The sequence below is a fragment of the Bombus fervidus genome, chromosome 8 (assembly GCF_041682495.2).
Source record: "Bombus fervidus isolate BK054 chromosome 8, iyBomFerv1, whole genome shotgun sequence".
In the NCBI taxonomy this organism is placed as follows: domain Eukaryota; kingdom Metazoa; phylum Arthropoda; class Insecta; order Hymenoptera; family Apidae; genus Bombus; species Bombus fervidus.
The window spans coordinates 13,460,814-13,474,187 of record NC_091524.1 but is presented as its reverse complement, the minus strand read 5'-3'; the positions used below and the strand labels follow the sequence as shown (position 1 = coordinate 13,474,187).

The 13,374-nt window shown below is 36.2% G+C and overlaps 1 protein-coding gene and 1 long non-coding RNA gene across 5 annotated transcripts in view; one reads left to right on the top strand and one right to left on the bottom strand.

The window, feature by feature from the left end:
- Positions 1 to 13,374, bottom strand: part of LOC139989699 (uncharacterized) — a 112,479-nt gene that overhangs the window by 87,095 nt on the left and 12,010 nt on the right. The gene's annotated exons all lie outside the window — the stretch shown is intronic.
- Positions 1 to 13,374, top strand: part of LOC139989700 (uncharacterized) — a 185,053-nt gene that overhangs the window by 170,505 nt on the left and 1,174 nt on the right. The window contains exon 4 of one of the 2 annotated variants that reach the window (XR_011800382.1): positions 2,420 to 3,475. The exons of the other annotated variant lie outside the window; for it this stretch is intronic. This is a non-coding gene — a long non-coding RNA (uncharacterized lncRNA). Of the gene's footprint in view, positions 1 to 2,419; positions 3,476 to 13,374 lie in introns of those variants that run through there. 2 annotated transcript variants of the gene reach the window in all.

Sequence of the window (13,374 nt, the reverse complement as noted above, 5' to 3'; positions counted from 1 at the left end):
ACGTCGTCATATTGGCAACGATCAAATGTTTCTTCGGTTAAATCTATCATCCAAAAGTCGTCGTATGGCTATAATATTTGCGATTACGATACACAGCGTCGTTGTTAGTAGAAACTGATCTACGTTTGGGCAGATTTTTGTTTCTACGACCGAAGAAACGAAACTTGAGCAAACATTTCTTTCGCGGTTGAACGAACGCAGATTAAAATTTTACAGAAAAAAAAGTAATAGCAGACTACGTTTTCATTTTCTGCTACTAAATAAAATATATCTCACAGATTACAAAGAAATTCTTAAAAAAACAATAACGAATAGATCCGAATTGTTTAATTTATCAGTAATTTTCCTGCCCATATATCTTTGTACGTTACGTATTTTTTGCATCTCTATACTTGCCATAAACGAATATATGTATATCAAGGGGCTAAGAACGAAGCAAGAAGATAATGAACTTATTCTGATTGAAAGCAAACTCACGTTCGTTTCAACGGAAGAAATCGGGCATTATATATATTACCACCTAATAGAATCGAGTTCCTGTACGCAAATGATAATGGGGTTCCCGTGATGTGTTTCCGTATGCGTGGCCGATCTGTCCCGCAATTTCCTTAACTTTGCGGAACCGCGAAACCGGTTCGAACAGCTTTTTTCGCAATCGATTCGTCTCGGCTTCGCGATTCAGTATCCTTCGAACGTATCGGCCCGTTTTCTAGACACGCCGACAGAACGCGAGTACCGATTCGAATCGGCTCTTCCTCGCGTCATAGACGCCTCTGTCGATCGGCTACGTGAAATTGTTTGCCTAAAAAAAAAAAAACCATCTCCCCTCTCCTAACTCTTCGCTGGTTTCCTCTTGTTTATTTCGACTTGATCGAGAGAACAACTCGAAAACTCGAAACACACGACCAGATATACCGCCGATGTTTATGTAAATTCTTATGAATATAATTTGTGCAAATGTTTGCGATGAAAAATATTCATAATATAGCGGTTGTTATAATATTTGTTGGATAAAATTTATAAAATTGTTGTTTGTAGATTCCGTCTCTTCAGTTGTATCGGTAAAATGAATTTATTCGTATCGATTTGCATAAATATTCACAGTTGACTTACGACATTGAGTAACTCTTGTCATATAAATATTCGATAGAAATTCAACAAAGACGAATTGTATTTGATTAAAATTACAAATCCTTCCACTCTGGTCATTATCTTCCCTTCGAACTACCAAAATTGCTAAAATAGCGCGAAAGAAAGATACATAGGCGTATCGAACAACCATCCTTACTTATTATCATTTGATTGGCATCAACTATTCGTGGAAAAGTGTACCGGATAATTAGATGATGAATTAATGCGATTAACGTAACATTATCGAAATGAACGGCGAACGTATCAGAAATTGATGGAACAGGTCCATTGGCTGGGGTTGGTGGCGTTGCCTTCAAGAACGCCATCAATCAGATAATGAACACAGGATCGTTGTTAACGCGTATCACACGGCGCAAACGTGGTGCGGCATTCTGTGCAATCATTGGTGACGGTTCAGTGGCGCGGATCGAGACTTTTTGCCGTGGCGTCGTTTCCCTTCGGCTTTTCAAGGACTCGTAATCTCCGAGAACCGGAGACGCAACCTTCCTGGTACTGGCTATTAAAAGCAATTTATTAATAGATTTTTTAATTCCATCCGGTGTTTCGATCATTCTCATTTAAGTGGTACGACCTGTACGATTCTACGACCTTTCTTGCACAATTCTGCCTTTTTTTTGGACGAAATGTCCCAATTAATATTTCTTCGTTATTCGGTATATATCGAAGTATGTATTCGAAGTCTTGTTTTTTTGATCTTCTTAAGTAAAATTATATTACACAGACGGTTACGACATAACGAATAAATATTTTTAATCGTACGAATAAAAACAGAAACGGCACGAGTTTCGAAATAATAGAATATTTTAACTAAGGAAAGCAGAATCGAACTAACGTTATCGGTGAAACTTTACAACTAAAGTTATAACTTATTAGTATCGATAAATTCTATTAGATATCGTAATAAGATTGATGATGTAACAAGTGAAATTTTTCACGATTTTTATACGTTATATCATCCTCTTGACATTTTTAATTATAAAAAAGGCAACAAGAGATACGAAATTAAAGCTGACTTTAATTTACCACAATAAATTCCCTATTATTTTGTGTAATACGATTTCTTGTCGTTGTAACGATAGCGTTTTAATTACATTTTCGTGAAATTATTTTCGCAGACCACGGATTTCCCACAAATGAATTTATCGACTAAGCTAATACTTCTTGTAAAAATGTTGGAACAAATAATACGTGTATCTTCTACGTATCGTTTAACGTTCAAAATTCCAAAACACCGTGTTTTATATCATCGTCTTTTTCTCTTTTTCAGATATCGGAGAACGCGCGTGGTGCCACGTTACGTTAGAAAAATTGGTGAATGTTGGACAAGCTTTGTTTCCATTATAGAAACGAGGACTAGTTATTTTTACACGCGTATTACGTATACGCGCATCATGTCGAAATGTTTCGATGTCGTATTGATTACGACCGGAAACGATATTTGCAACGCACAAGAGAATTATATTTGAAATTTCATCGGCGCAAATGTAACGAATTATTATTTCGACGAAATTGTGTTTACAAACGCAATTTTGGTAAAACGTTACAGCGTGATTGTCGCGAAAATTAATCAGAAATTCGATATGTACGATAGTGAGCGATAATGATGCGGAGATATATTTAAAAACTCATAAGAATCGAGTAAAAAGAGATTTTATCCGTGAAAAATACGATTGTAAAGGAAAACTCTAGGTATTTATTTGTCGTCATATATGTGAAAATCTTAATTGTTCGTTTAAATTGGTTTATATACAGGATAGTTTTAATTATTAGTTTAATAATATATACGGATATTAATTAAAATTTTATTTTTCTATCATTTTTTCTCGTTTATATAGAATAAAATAGCTTACTGGAAAGTACAAAAGCAATGAAATATTAAACGTAACGATAGAAAGTTTGCGAATAATCTGTAGGATTTAAAAAAATATTAGAATACGACCAAAGAGTATATTCGGCTAGACGTATCACTGAAAACTGAAACATTGAAGAATCGATATTCGTGAATTAATATTCATCCTTTATGAATTGCTAATAACGTAAATCGCGTTTATAATTTACATGATAACCATAAATATCGAATATCTATAAATTCTTCGCCATTTATTATTAGTATTTATAGATTTTATGGATACAGAAGTCCTATAATACATCGATTCTTAATGTAACACATGTATAGCGATTATCATAATCGGACCATAATTCCCGAATTAATCATTTTGCAGTGCTTTATCATAAACTTTAAACCTTTATCATTTAGTAATAGAACGAACAAAAAAAAAAAACAAAATACAATGGTTATTATTAATAATACATAATGCGAATTTCATTGACAGCAAATTGAAAATTAAATATATAATAATTTCTGTGGACACAATATTCCGAAACGACCGTTACGAAATTATATACGATTATTTGTATAGCAACCAGTATCCGTCAACATTTACCCATACATTCGACGCATAATAATAAATTACAATCATAACAGAGTTGTACCGCGTTTATACATCATTTATAACATTACAACTTCATTTGATAGCGGTACAATGAACAATAGCTGGCAATACAATCGCAATTTAAAGATAAACACGAACGGTATGTATCCAAATAAAATATCCTCCGCGCCATCTCGTTCATTTCTAAAGCTTCGTTCAAATTAGTCAACGTACGTGGATTCCAGTAATTAAAATTCCTGCAACGTGAAATCTTTTTACCAGGCTGAAACTATCACCTGCTTGACTTGAAATATTCTTTCACGTTACGTTATATTATTTTCATTTTATATATTGCCGGTATTATATAGTATCATATAGTATAATGCCTTAAATCAATTCGATTCTTTTGGAGCTTCGTATTCAGTCGTATTTTCTATATACGATATATCCAATTTTCACAATTATAATTTTTTTATAATTCTAATCGACGCTCTACGTACATACATAACTCTTTTCTTACGTAAACATAATATACATAACTACGTTGCATTTTATTTTTCATCCTCTTGAAATCGGATTAGAGGCAATTTTATCAGCGCTTTTTATTTCTCCAGTAATTTGGCGAATATTCATCCTGTCTATATAATTGGTAAGCTATAATATAGTATCTTTACTAGTCTTTAAATAATACTGTAATTTATCACTGTTTCAATTATATATAAATTTCTGAACGTATGGTCTACGCAATAAAATGATCATTTGGATTTAAATCAACTCGGAATTCAATTTCAACTCTTCATAATCTTAGTATCTGGCTCGTTACATTAATCGTACCGAATAAAAGTACCAGAGACGGTTCTAATCGTCGATTTACATCAATTATACTCGTAAAACCGCACGACACATTTTTTCCCAACCGCACGACATCCGTCGCGTTTCCACTCGGCGAAGAAATTTCTTTTTTCACCTCTCTTTCCCGACTATCTCGCGCGATCTTTCACGCGATGTTGCGCCTACCCCCGTAACAGAAGCGCTGCGGATCGGTCATTTGAAGAGGCAGTAGCACGCAGATGGCAGACAGCGTGACGATGAGCCACTTCTTTGCCCTGCGTCAACGAATCGCCACGAAGACCGCCCTATTCCTCTCCTTTTCCTGTACAAGTTCTTCAGCAGTGCCGCCGTACTCGCCCGCCAGCTACTCTCCAATCTTTCCTTTCACTGCCTCGACTTCCATGGAACTCCGTGAATCGCGTTGTCAGCAGCCGCTTCCTCCACGGAACCGACGAGAGCGTACTGAGCGAGATTCGTAATCCCAGAAAATGTTTCACCGTACATACTATACCTATATATGTACAGTATATACCTTGGCTTCGTTTTAATCGGGCTGTCCTAGCTTCGATCGTTCTTTCCTGGTAACGAGAGTGATTGATCGGGATAGCGAATGTTGCGGGAAATTCTTGGCTAAATGGAAACTTTCAGGCGTTATTAACTCGTTGACTGCTACGTGAATTTTATATATTTTTCCCTGACAGCTACAATGCATTCAAATATACCACACCATAACATTTAATTTCCGCAGAATATTATACCACGTTTTTCTCACGATATTATCTAGATCGTTTGAAAAAGATTTGTTAAAATCGGTTTACGTAAATTTGAAAATGAGCACGTTCCTATTTAAGAAATAGGCACTTTTAGCTTGTGTCTTGCGAATTCAATCTTTCTTTTGGAACGTTGTGGCCAGTTTCATCGAAAGTTGGAGAAGGTGGTGGATATCTAGAAGTTTTAAGCAACGCTAAGTCCGAGAACTGGAACCGCTAAAGTTTCAAAAGTTTTATTCTGTATAGAGTTGAATTAAGTTAATCGCGTGTGCATACAGAGATAACTACAGTGCATAGTTTTACTTCGTTCTTGTAAAACTAGCATGTAAAAGAAGCTCCACTGCCTTTCGAAAATAAATGCACACGGTTTTGTTCGATCTTATGTTATTGCGATTAACTAATTTGTTAAAAATGTATTGTAAAAAAATGTCTTACAAATCGTTTAAAGCGTATCTCCGTAGATTATATAAATCGATCGAATATTTCGTAACACCGACGATTAAAACTTAATGAACCTTCATAGGGATCCCATTAACTTCAATAGTGTTACTGGACTATTAATTCGATATAAAACTTTGATATAAGTTATCGAAATTATAAATGAAAAGGCAACGTGGTCAATAAATTGTGGAAATTCATCAAATTCGTTACTTATGATCAATCATTTTTCTGCTCTAACCCTCGATCAAAAGATAAAGAGCGAAATACGCAAATACAAAGTTACGATAAGAGATCCTTTTTCTTAAAAAGTTATTTTCTGCCATTTTTTTGAAAATTTATGAAAAATATCAAACTGTTGCACATAATACATGCAATCTCAGTTAATCATAATTTCATTTGTAATTTATTCCTAATTTACTATCATTCAGTTTAATATTACAATGTTATATCTATATATTATAATTTTTAATCGTCATTACTGCAATTCTCACCAACATTTGCCGATCATTAAAGAAAGAAGCGCTCGTAGCCGAGAATAACACTTTCTCTATTAACGCCAAAACCAATTTCCAGACGTAAGAGATAAAAAATTTTATTTTCTCCGTTTCTTTCTAAACTACGATAGTTTCACTGACGATTAAAAACTGGTTTCCCTCGATTACACCGATGATCCATATTAAAATACAGGCGCGGATCAGCTTCCTAAAAGAAATCCGGCAGTGGAGCGAAAGAAATCTTTCTCGTGCTCGCGGTTTCTCTTCCTTCGCGCTCTATCTCGATAAATTTCCCTCGAAGCTCTGTCGTACCCCGTCCCGAATCATCTCCATATTCCGCGGATAAATTTTTTCGGCCGGCACTTTTTCGATCTCAGGCTCGAAGCGACGCACGCCGTGAAATTCGTTTCGCACGATGATTCATAACCTTTCGCGACCTACTCATTTACTCCTGAGTAACTACGCACCGTTCGTAACGCTGCTTTACCTTGGTCGACACATAAAATCGAGCGGAGTGAGGACTCGTTTCCTTTCCATCACACTTGGCACCGTGACGCACGTAAACGATAGTTCTTGTGCTCGATATCGTGGTGTTTCTTACCATTTCTTTTTACTATTAACTCGCTTACCATGATATATTGGGTATACCTAATAAGACGCAAAATTGATCGCCCTTGCTTTTTATTCGACCCCGTAATGAACGTTCTTTTCTATGATTTCGTAGGATTTGTGGCGAGCGTGGTGAAGAATTTTTGTGAATTTAATAAGATTTATTTGGATCCATAGGAATAGGCGATGCGATATTTATGAATGATAAATCGTGGTATTTGGTTAACAGGTATAGCGATAGAAGTGAGCTGTTAAATAGAAAGTTAGAGAAAGGCGAAGAATTGTAATTTTTATTCTCATTCTTGCTCTTCTTATTTTTCAGGGAAACAGTTACATGTAATTTATCTATCGGTAATGTTTCTTTTAAGTAATAACAATTTCAAGCAAGTGTTTTTAAGTATTCAAGCACAATGCTTTTTATATACAGTATTCGCGTATTATTACCTGGCCTTTTTATTATAATAAGTTAAATAACCGTTGCCTTTGTATTGAAATTTTCACGTTAATATCTTTCCGTTGTGATTCGTTTATCATTATTTAACAAACAATAATATTCGTCGCGCGAAACGAAAGGAACTAATTAAACAAATAAATGCTCTGTATCGTTCTCGAATTACTTTAAATATACTCTCATAAATATTTGAATAAAAACTATCATTTTAATAACATCTTTCTGTCATAATCTATTTATTATCGTACGAAAGAAATTAATTAAGCCGCATAGATTCTCCAACGATTCTACGTCTGACTTATTTCCATCATTAGCGCGTTATTTTGCTCTATTGTAATTTACATATTATTAACTTGCGGCATAAAATGAAAATAAAAAAAAAAAAACAAACCGAACAAGCAGGTACTTTAAAAGCAGAGATATCGCTTTAGATTTGTGCGTAAACAAAAAGGAGCCTCCGTATATATTTACACTGTCCATTTAGCATTATCCGACTTCCTTTTATCAATTATTTAAATATTTGTATCCTTTCTACAAAAAATAGCAATTCAGTAGCTATATCTACACGCGGAAGATCGTCGAACCGTTTGGAAGGCGAACCAGTCAAACTACGGACGCGAAAAGAATATTCGTATCCGCGCGAGAGCTTTCTCCTCGCGAAGAAACAAAGAAACGAGCTTGCAACCAAAAAGGAAAGACATTTTAACGCTTGTACACGAACGAGAAATAATTTACGTGGGTAAATTTTCATTGGAACGGCGAAACTCGGAACGCGCGATGCAGCGGCCGTTTTTAAACTCGTCAAACGAAAGGATCGCTTTGATCGGTGGGTAAAATCGAGCAAGAACGCCGATTTAGACGCGAAAGAGCCACCGCTGGAAAGGGTTTGCGATGTGAAAAAGAAAAAAAAAAAAAAAAAGAACGGCCGTGTACGCGAAGAAGAATGTTCATTATATCGGTTCGTAGCTTTCTCAAAGAGAAAGAGAGTTACGCGTTGAAGAGAGCGTTGTCGTACGATTATCGACGAGCCACGCGCAATCCCTTTTCGTGCTTTTTGCAAGCTGCACACGCGTTTACCTTGGCCGTTACGCGGAATCGACTGCAGATACCAGTTTTTCTTTGTATCTTAGCGGGACATTATTCCGCGAACAATTGCCGTTGCGAGTGGAAGCGTTTGCATTGTCGTCGTCGCGTTTCTCGCTCTTCGTTGCCGCTCGTAGCCGCGCGCAATGCAAAACTGCACGCTCTTTAATTCTTTAACGGTGCACAAAAGCAACTGTATACTCAGTCATCGGACTCGACGAATGCCGAACACTCGATTCGGCTTTCGGAGAAAATGATTCATCGCGATTTTGAAAACGTCGATCGGAAAATTTCCAATTCGTTTAGTTCAATTTAACGACTTTCTTCGGTTTACGGAAAATTTCGTGAAATTTACCGAAAGAGACAGTAAGTGAGAGAGAGAGAGAGAGAGAGAGAGAGAGATGGGGTTGTTCAAAAGTCATATAGCTTTCATCTCGCGCAATATGCAAGTTTTAAGATTACGAAGGACAAAATTTTAGTTGAGCTATAGATTTAGTTGAAGGTGATTCCGTCCTTCTCGTTGATTAGATACGCTTGTTTATAATTATTTTGTATTTTTTCATACGTCATTTCAATTGCATTCCTCGTGCTGAATTCAAATGTGAAATCTGGTTTCGTCACACGGGATTTTTTAGTGACACGTAGTTTAATAAAGTATTATCTGAAGATAATTGACGACTTCCTGGAACATTTGATTTGAAAACTATCCTGTTTAACTCATCCGATAGTAGTTAGCTGGTATATGGAAACTCCGCTGGTAATCTCGCAAATAGACAGATATTCAAAGACATCTAGCACGCTAAATCTCTATTAGTGTAACTGTATCAGTAATTATTAAGTAATAAAGAATGCAGTCACGTAATGACTATAGGTGATGAAAAAAATTTGAATACATATTAGAATTCGGTACAAAGATAGGTACTATTATGTCAAAAGCTTTATTAACCAGTGTTACTTATAATGGAAATACATCTTTTTTTTTTATGCTTTTATAGAAGAAGATACGATATATTAAAATTTAACACCGGTTTTGTCAAAAACGGATATATTCATCGCTTACTTAATAATTTGCTAAACTATGCTGTTGCGTTATACGTAACACGAGTGTGAAAGGGTTAACCTTTCCAGCGCTATGAATCGGTATTATAATCTTCAAAAAATTGTTCACCAAGCCCTGTGAAACCATGTACGTATTTGCACGCTGTATGCAACCATTTGGAACGCTATGAATCCATGCGTAACACACGTTCCTAATCGTTAATTAACTTTAGTTAATAACATATAATTGTGTAAGTTGATAATAGTGAAAATATCTAATAAGATGTACGTAATTATTTAGATATGTAATTATTTCTGAACGGCGGTATAAATTATTGATACGAGACTAATTTCATTCTCAGCACGATCATAACAATTTAAAATATAATTGCTGTCACGCGTATAGATTAAACGATGGTCACGAATTATTTAGTTTGATAGAAGATGAGGTTACTTTTCTCATTGCATGTCTGTGATTGCTGAAACTTTAAATATATTTAAATAAATATATATATATTTAAAGTTTAAAATAGAAAAATATATATTATAAATCAACTATGCTACTGTCCAATACGAATGAAAGAAACGTATTGGAAATAGAAATTTAAAGATAATCAAGCAAGGTATAATTGCATTTAATTAAATTTCATACATCGACTCGTTATTAGAAGCTTTCCATTAGAATGCATTCGCTGTCACATTAACGATTGCTCGCAGTACTTCTTCAACTCGTTCCCGCGACCGATAAATTAAACACAATCCCGAATATCGACGATCGACGATAAACGTAGAAGTTCGTTCAAGGGGATACTGAAACCTTCTCGACGATTTCATTAAAAATTCCTGTATCACCGATCAATGTCGAACGATATTCTCGTTGAAAATAGGATCCGTTTAAGAAGAGAAACAAAAAGAAAAAAGAAAAAATAGAAGGAAAAAAAAAGAAAAGGAACGGTGAACAAGGAGCAGCAAGATATTAAATCAGACCTCATAACGATGCGCATAAATCAACGGCGCTTCCATCTGCGGAAACGTCCATTTAAAACGCACTTTTTCGAACCCGATTTATCTCTTCGATCGAAACACTTCCCATCGTTTTACGCGATATAATATTATATTATATTCCAAAAAAATTATATTTAATTGTAGGATGATAGGAAATAAGCGACTCGGTCGAGATTTACATCTTTAAATCGAACACTACCGAGGAAAGACACGATAAGTATAGTTTTCCATATTACTTTGTGGTGGCTGAAAGGAAGTTTTTTAACGTAATATGTTTAAAAACCGGAATAATCGTTTTGAAAAGAAATCTACGAGGCTTTTTAGTAGAAACTAGACGTAACTAGGTGTGAAATTAGTCTTAGGGCGATTAATATTCTTGAAAAGTTCAAGAGGGTGAAAGAATACGTAGTCAACAGTCGTATGAAATAAAAATAGCGTTTCTAATTAAAAAAAGAAATTAAGATTGTCCCCACTTGGAAAATTATCTAATTGTACAAAGATATGTTAATCTATAGAAAACAAATTCGAGAAAGATTCGTCGTATAACGAAACTCTTTATTTCAATTCGGTTAGCTCGTATATAATAATTTTTAAAATAACAACAAACGTTACTGTTTACAATGGAACACGAGAAGAAAAATATACAGAAATGTAAAAGTAACCAGTCGCACGACTCTAAATAAATCTCCTTCGCAATATAAAGCTTCCTAACAAACGATAATACACAACGATTCAGAATTTTTATCCCGGAGAAACAATATCTATTTCAACAAAATTCTTCCGCGCTTTTAACAATTTAGAAACTGTTTGTATCTTACAGTAATAAAATGGTAGAATACAGGGATGCAAACAAGCAGGTATTACGGGGTACGCGAATTTCACGGCGTTGAAACTCCTATTTTTTTTTTTTCTTTCTCTCTCCCTTCTTTTTCACCCTTTTGCCTGTCTTGTTTACGTGTCTCTTTCATTCTCCGCCCTCCACACCGCCCTTCGCTCTTTTCCTTCGTTTTGTTCTAATGGCTAAAATTGCGCGCGAGACTCGCGGCGCTTACTATTTAACGGGGCGTTTAAAAAAGTAATGTGGAAATATAATGGGAAACAAAGGGAAGAAAGTTTCCGTGCTCGCGTCGGCAACTGCCGACAGCGCGCCGCGCACAGTTTTACTCCCCCGCTATTTGGTTTGGATGAAGAGCTACCTGTTTGTTTACGTTTCGCTTTCAGCCGTTTGTACTCTCTCTCGACGGTGCAGCAACGTGCTGCACCGGATACCCGCGTGTGTGCATATCGCCCTCTCGGTCCCACCCACGTGCATGCACCCGCGCCGAGCGATAAGCAGCCACATGTGCATACGACCTCCGAAAGCGAATCCGATTCGCAGGCTTGCCACCACGCGGTCTCCTCTTCGATTCTTACCCAGATGCGCTTTGATCGCGTTTAATATCAGCACCACAACCACCCACGCGTTCTTTTCTCTTTCTTCTTTTTCCTTTACTTCTTATCATCCGCATTGTCCGGTGATTTTTGTGTTTTTTTTTTTTTTGGAAATTTCACGAAGGGACTTAGATATTTTTCTGTAAATGTTTCTGTTATTATTCGCGTGGTTGCGTTGTTTAATAATTTTTCTTTTTCCCTCGGTTTTGAATTTTTGAGAACGTTAGAAATTGAAGGATCAAAAAGTTTGAAAAAGCGACATGCGGTTTTGTGGTATATACTTTTGGCATATTTTTGTAGAACGGGAAAACATAGAATACGGTAGAATTACTCTCGATAAATCACTATCTCGTGCGTGTATCTCGTAAGAAAGAAATTATTACGAGCCATCGGCACAATCTCCCTTATGGTAGATCTTACAGATAATAATAAACGTGAATTACTTTGAGCGAATAGCGGCGAATATTAAAAAAAATACTGGTAGACTGTAGAAACTGCGATGTTAAAAATGTTCAAGTTTTCTTGATCCTTTGAGAAAGGACAATATACCATCCTGCAATGTTTAAAGTAAAACATCCGTAAATAAAGCACAAGAAACGGTAAAAGTAGAAAATAAACTGAAGCTGCGATAAAGTGTCAAAAAGCAATACGGATAAACAATCGCAACATGGAAACTACTCCTGTGGTCACGCAAAAAGCTTACTACGCTTCTATTAGCGAATTGTGTGGCGTTAAAGCTACCCTGGGACCACGCAAGGGTGGTTAGTTGCATAAGTGTGAAACGTTCGATGGGGAGGAGAAAGAGATGCAACCGTAGGATGAAAAGTGGGGAAACCACTGGAGGTTAGAAGGGTTAGGGACGCCGATGGTGGTACGGCAAGGTGGCGGATGGGTTGACTCCGTTTATCACTAGGAGGCATACATTTTGCAGCATCGTGATATAGAACCCCGAGTCTCGACACCGCAGCACAGAACGTCGTTAAGGGACGTGAGTCTATCGACGAAGACGACGACGACGACGACGACGACGATGTAGCAGCGTCGTCGCCATCCTCGAGATCTAACCACCACTCGAGGCAGATGTCGCTTGCGTTGTCTCGAAATATCGAGACCGTCGTTATCGGAACTAATCGACCGATATTTGTGGGTGGGCAGAACTCTAGAAGATACGGTGAAAGCCTGAACTTTAAGCTAAACCAGGAACTTCGTCTGTTTCGAGGTTGTCGTTTAATTGCCGTGACTGATTCCAACGTTCTTTCAACACCTTTTATTATTTAAGTATTTTCGATACTATTTCAGAAGACTAAGATTAGACCGTTACGTTGAAATATATGTTTGCAGCATATTGAAACGAGATTCGTTCTAGATGATGATTAGACAAGGGCAAAATTGGGATGAGAATATGTTGAAGTAGCTTATTGGCGACTTGGTCGAATTAATTGAAATAAGTTAGGTTTTTAAAGCGATTTAGGCAAACTATGTTTCGGAAAAGATCGCTTTGTTTTGTTTTTTTATTGAAAACAGATTAGAAGCAATTGCACGATCAAAATGTCACACGCAGACTAGTAAGAAAAAAGGGATGCTATTAACAAAAGAACTTCGCTAAACGAGAGTCTATTATAACTTTAATAATCCTC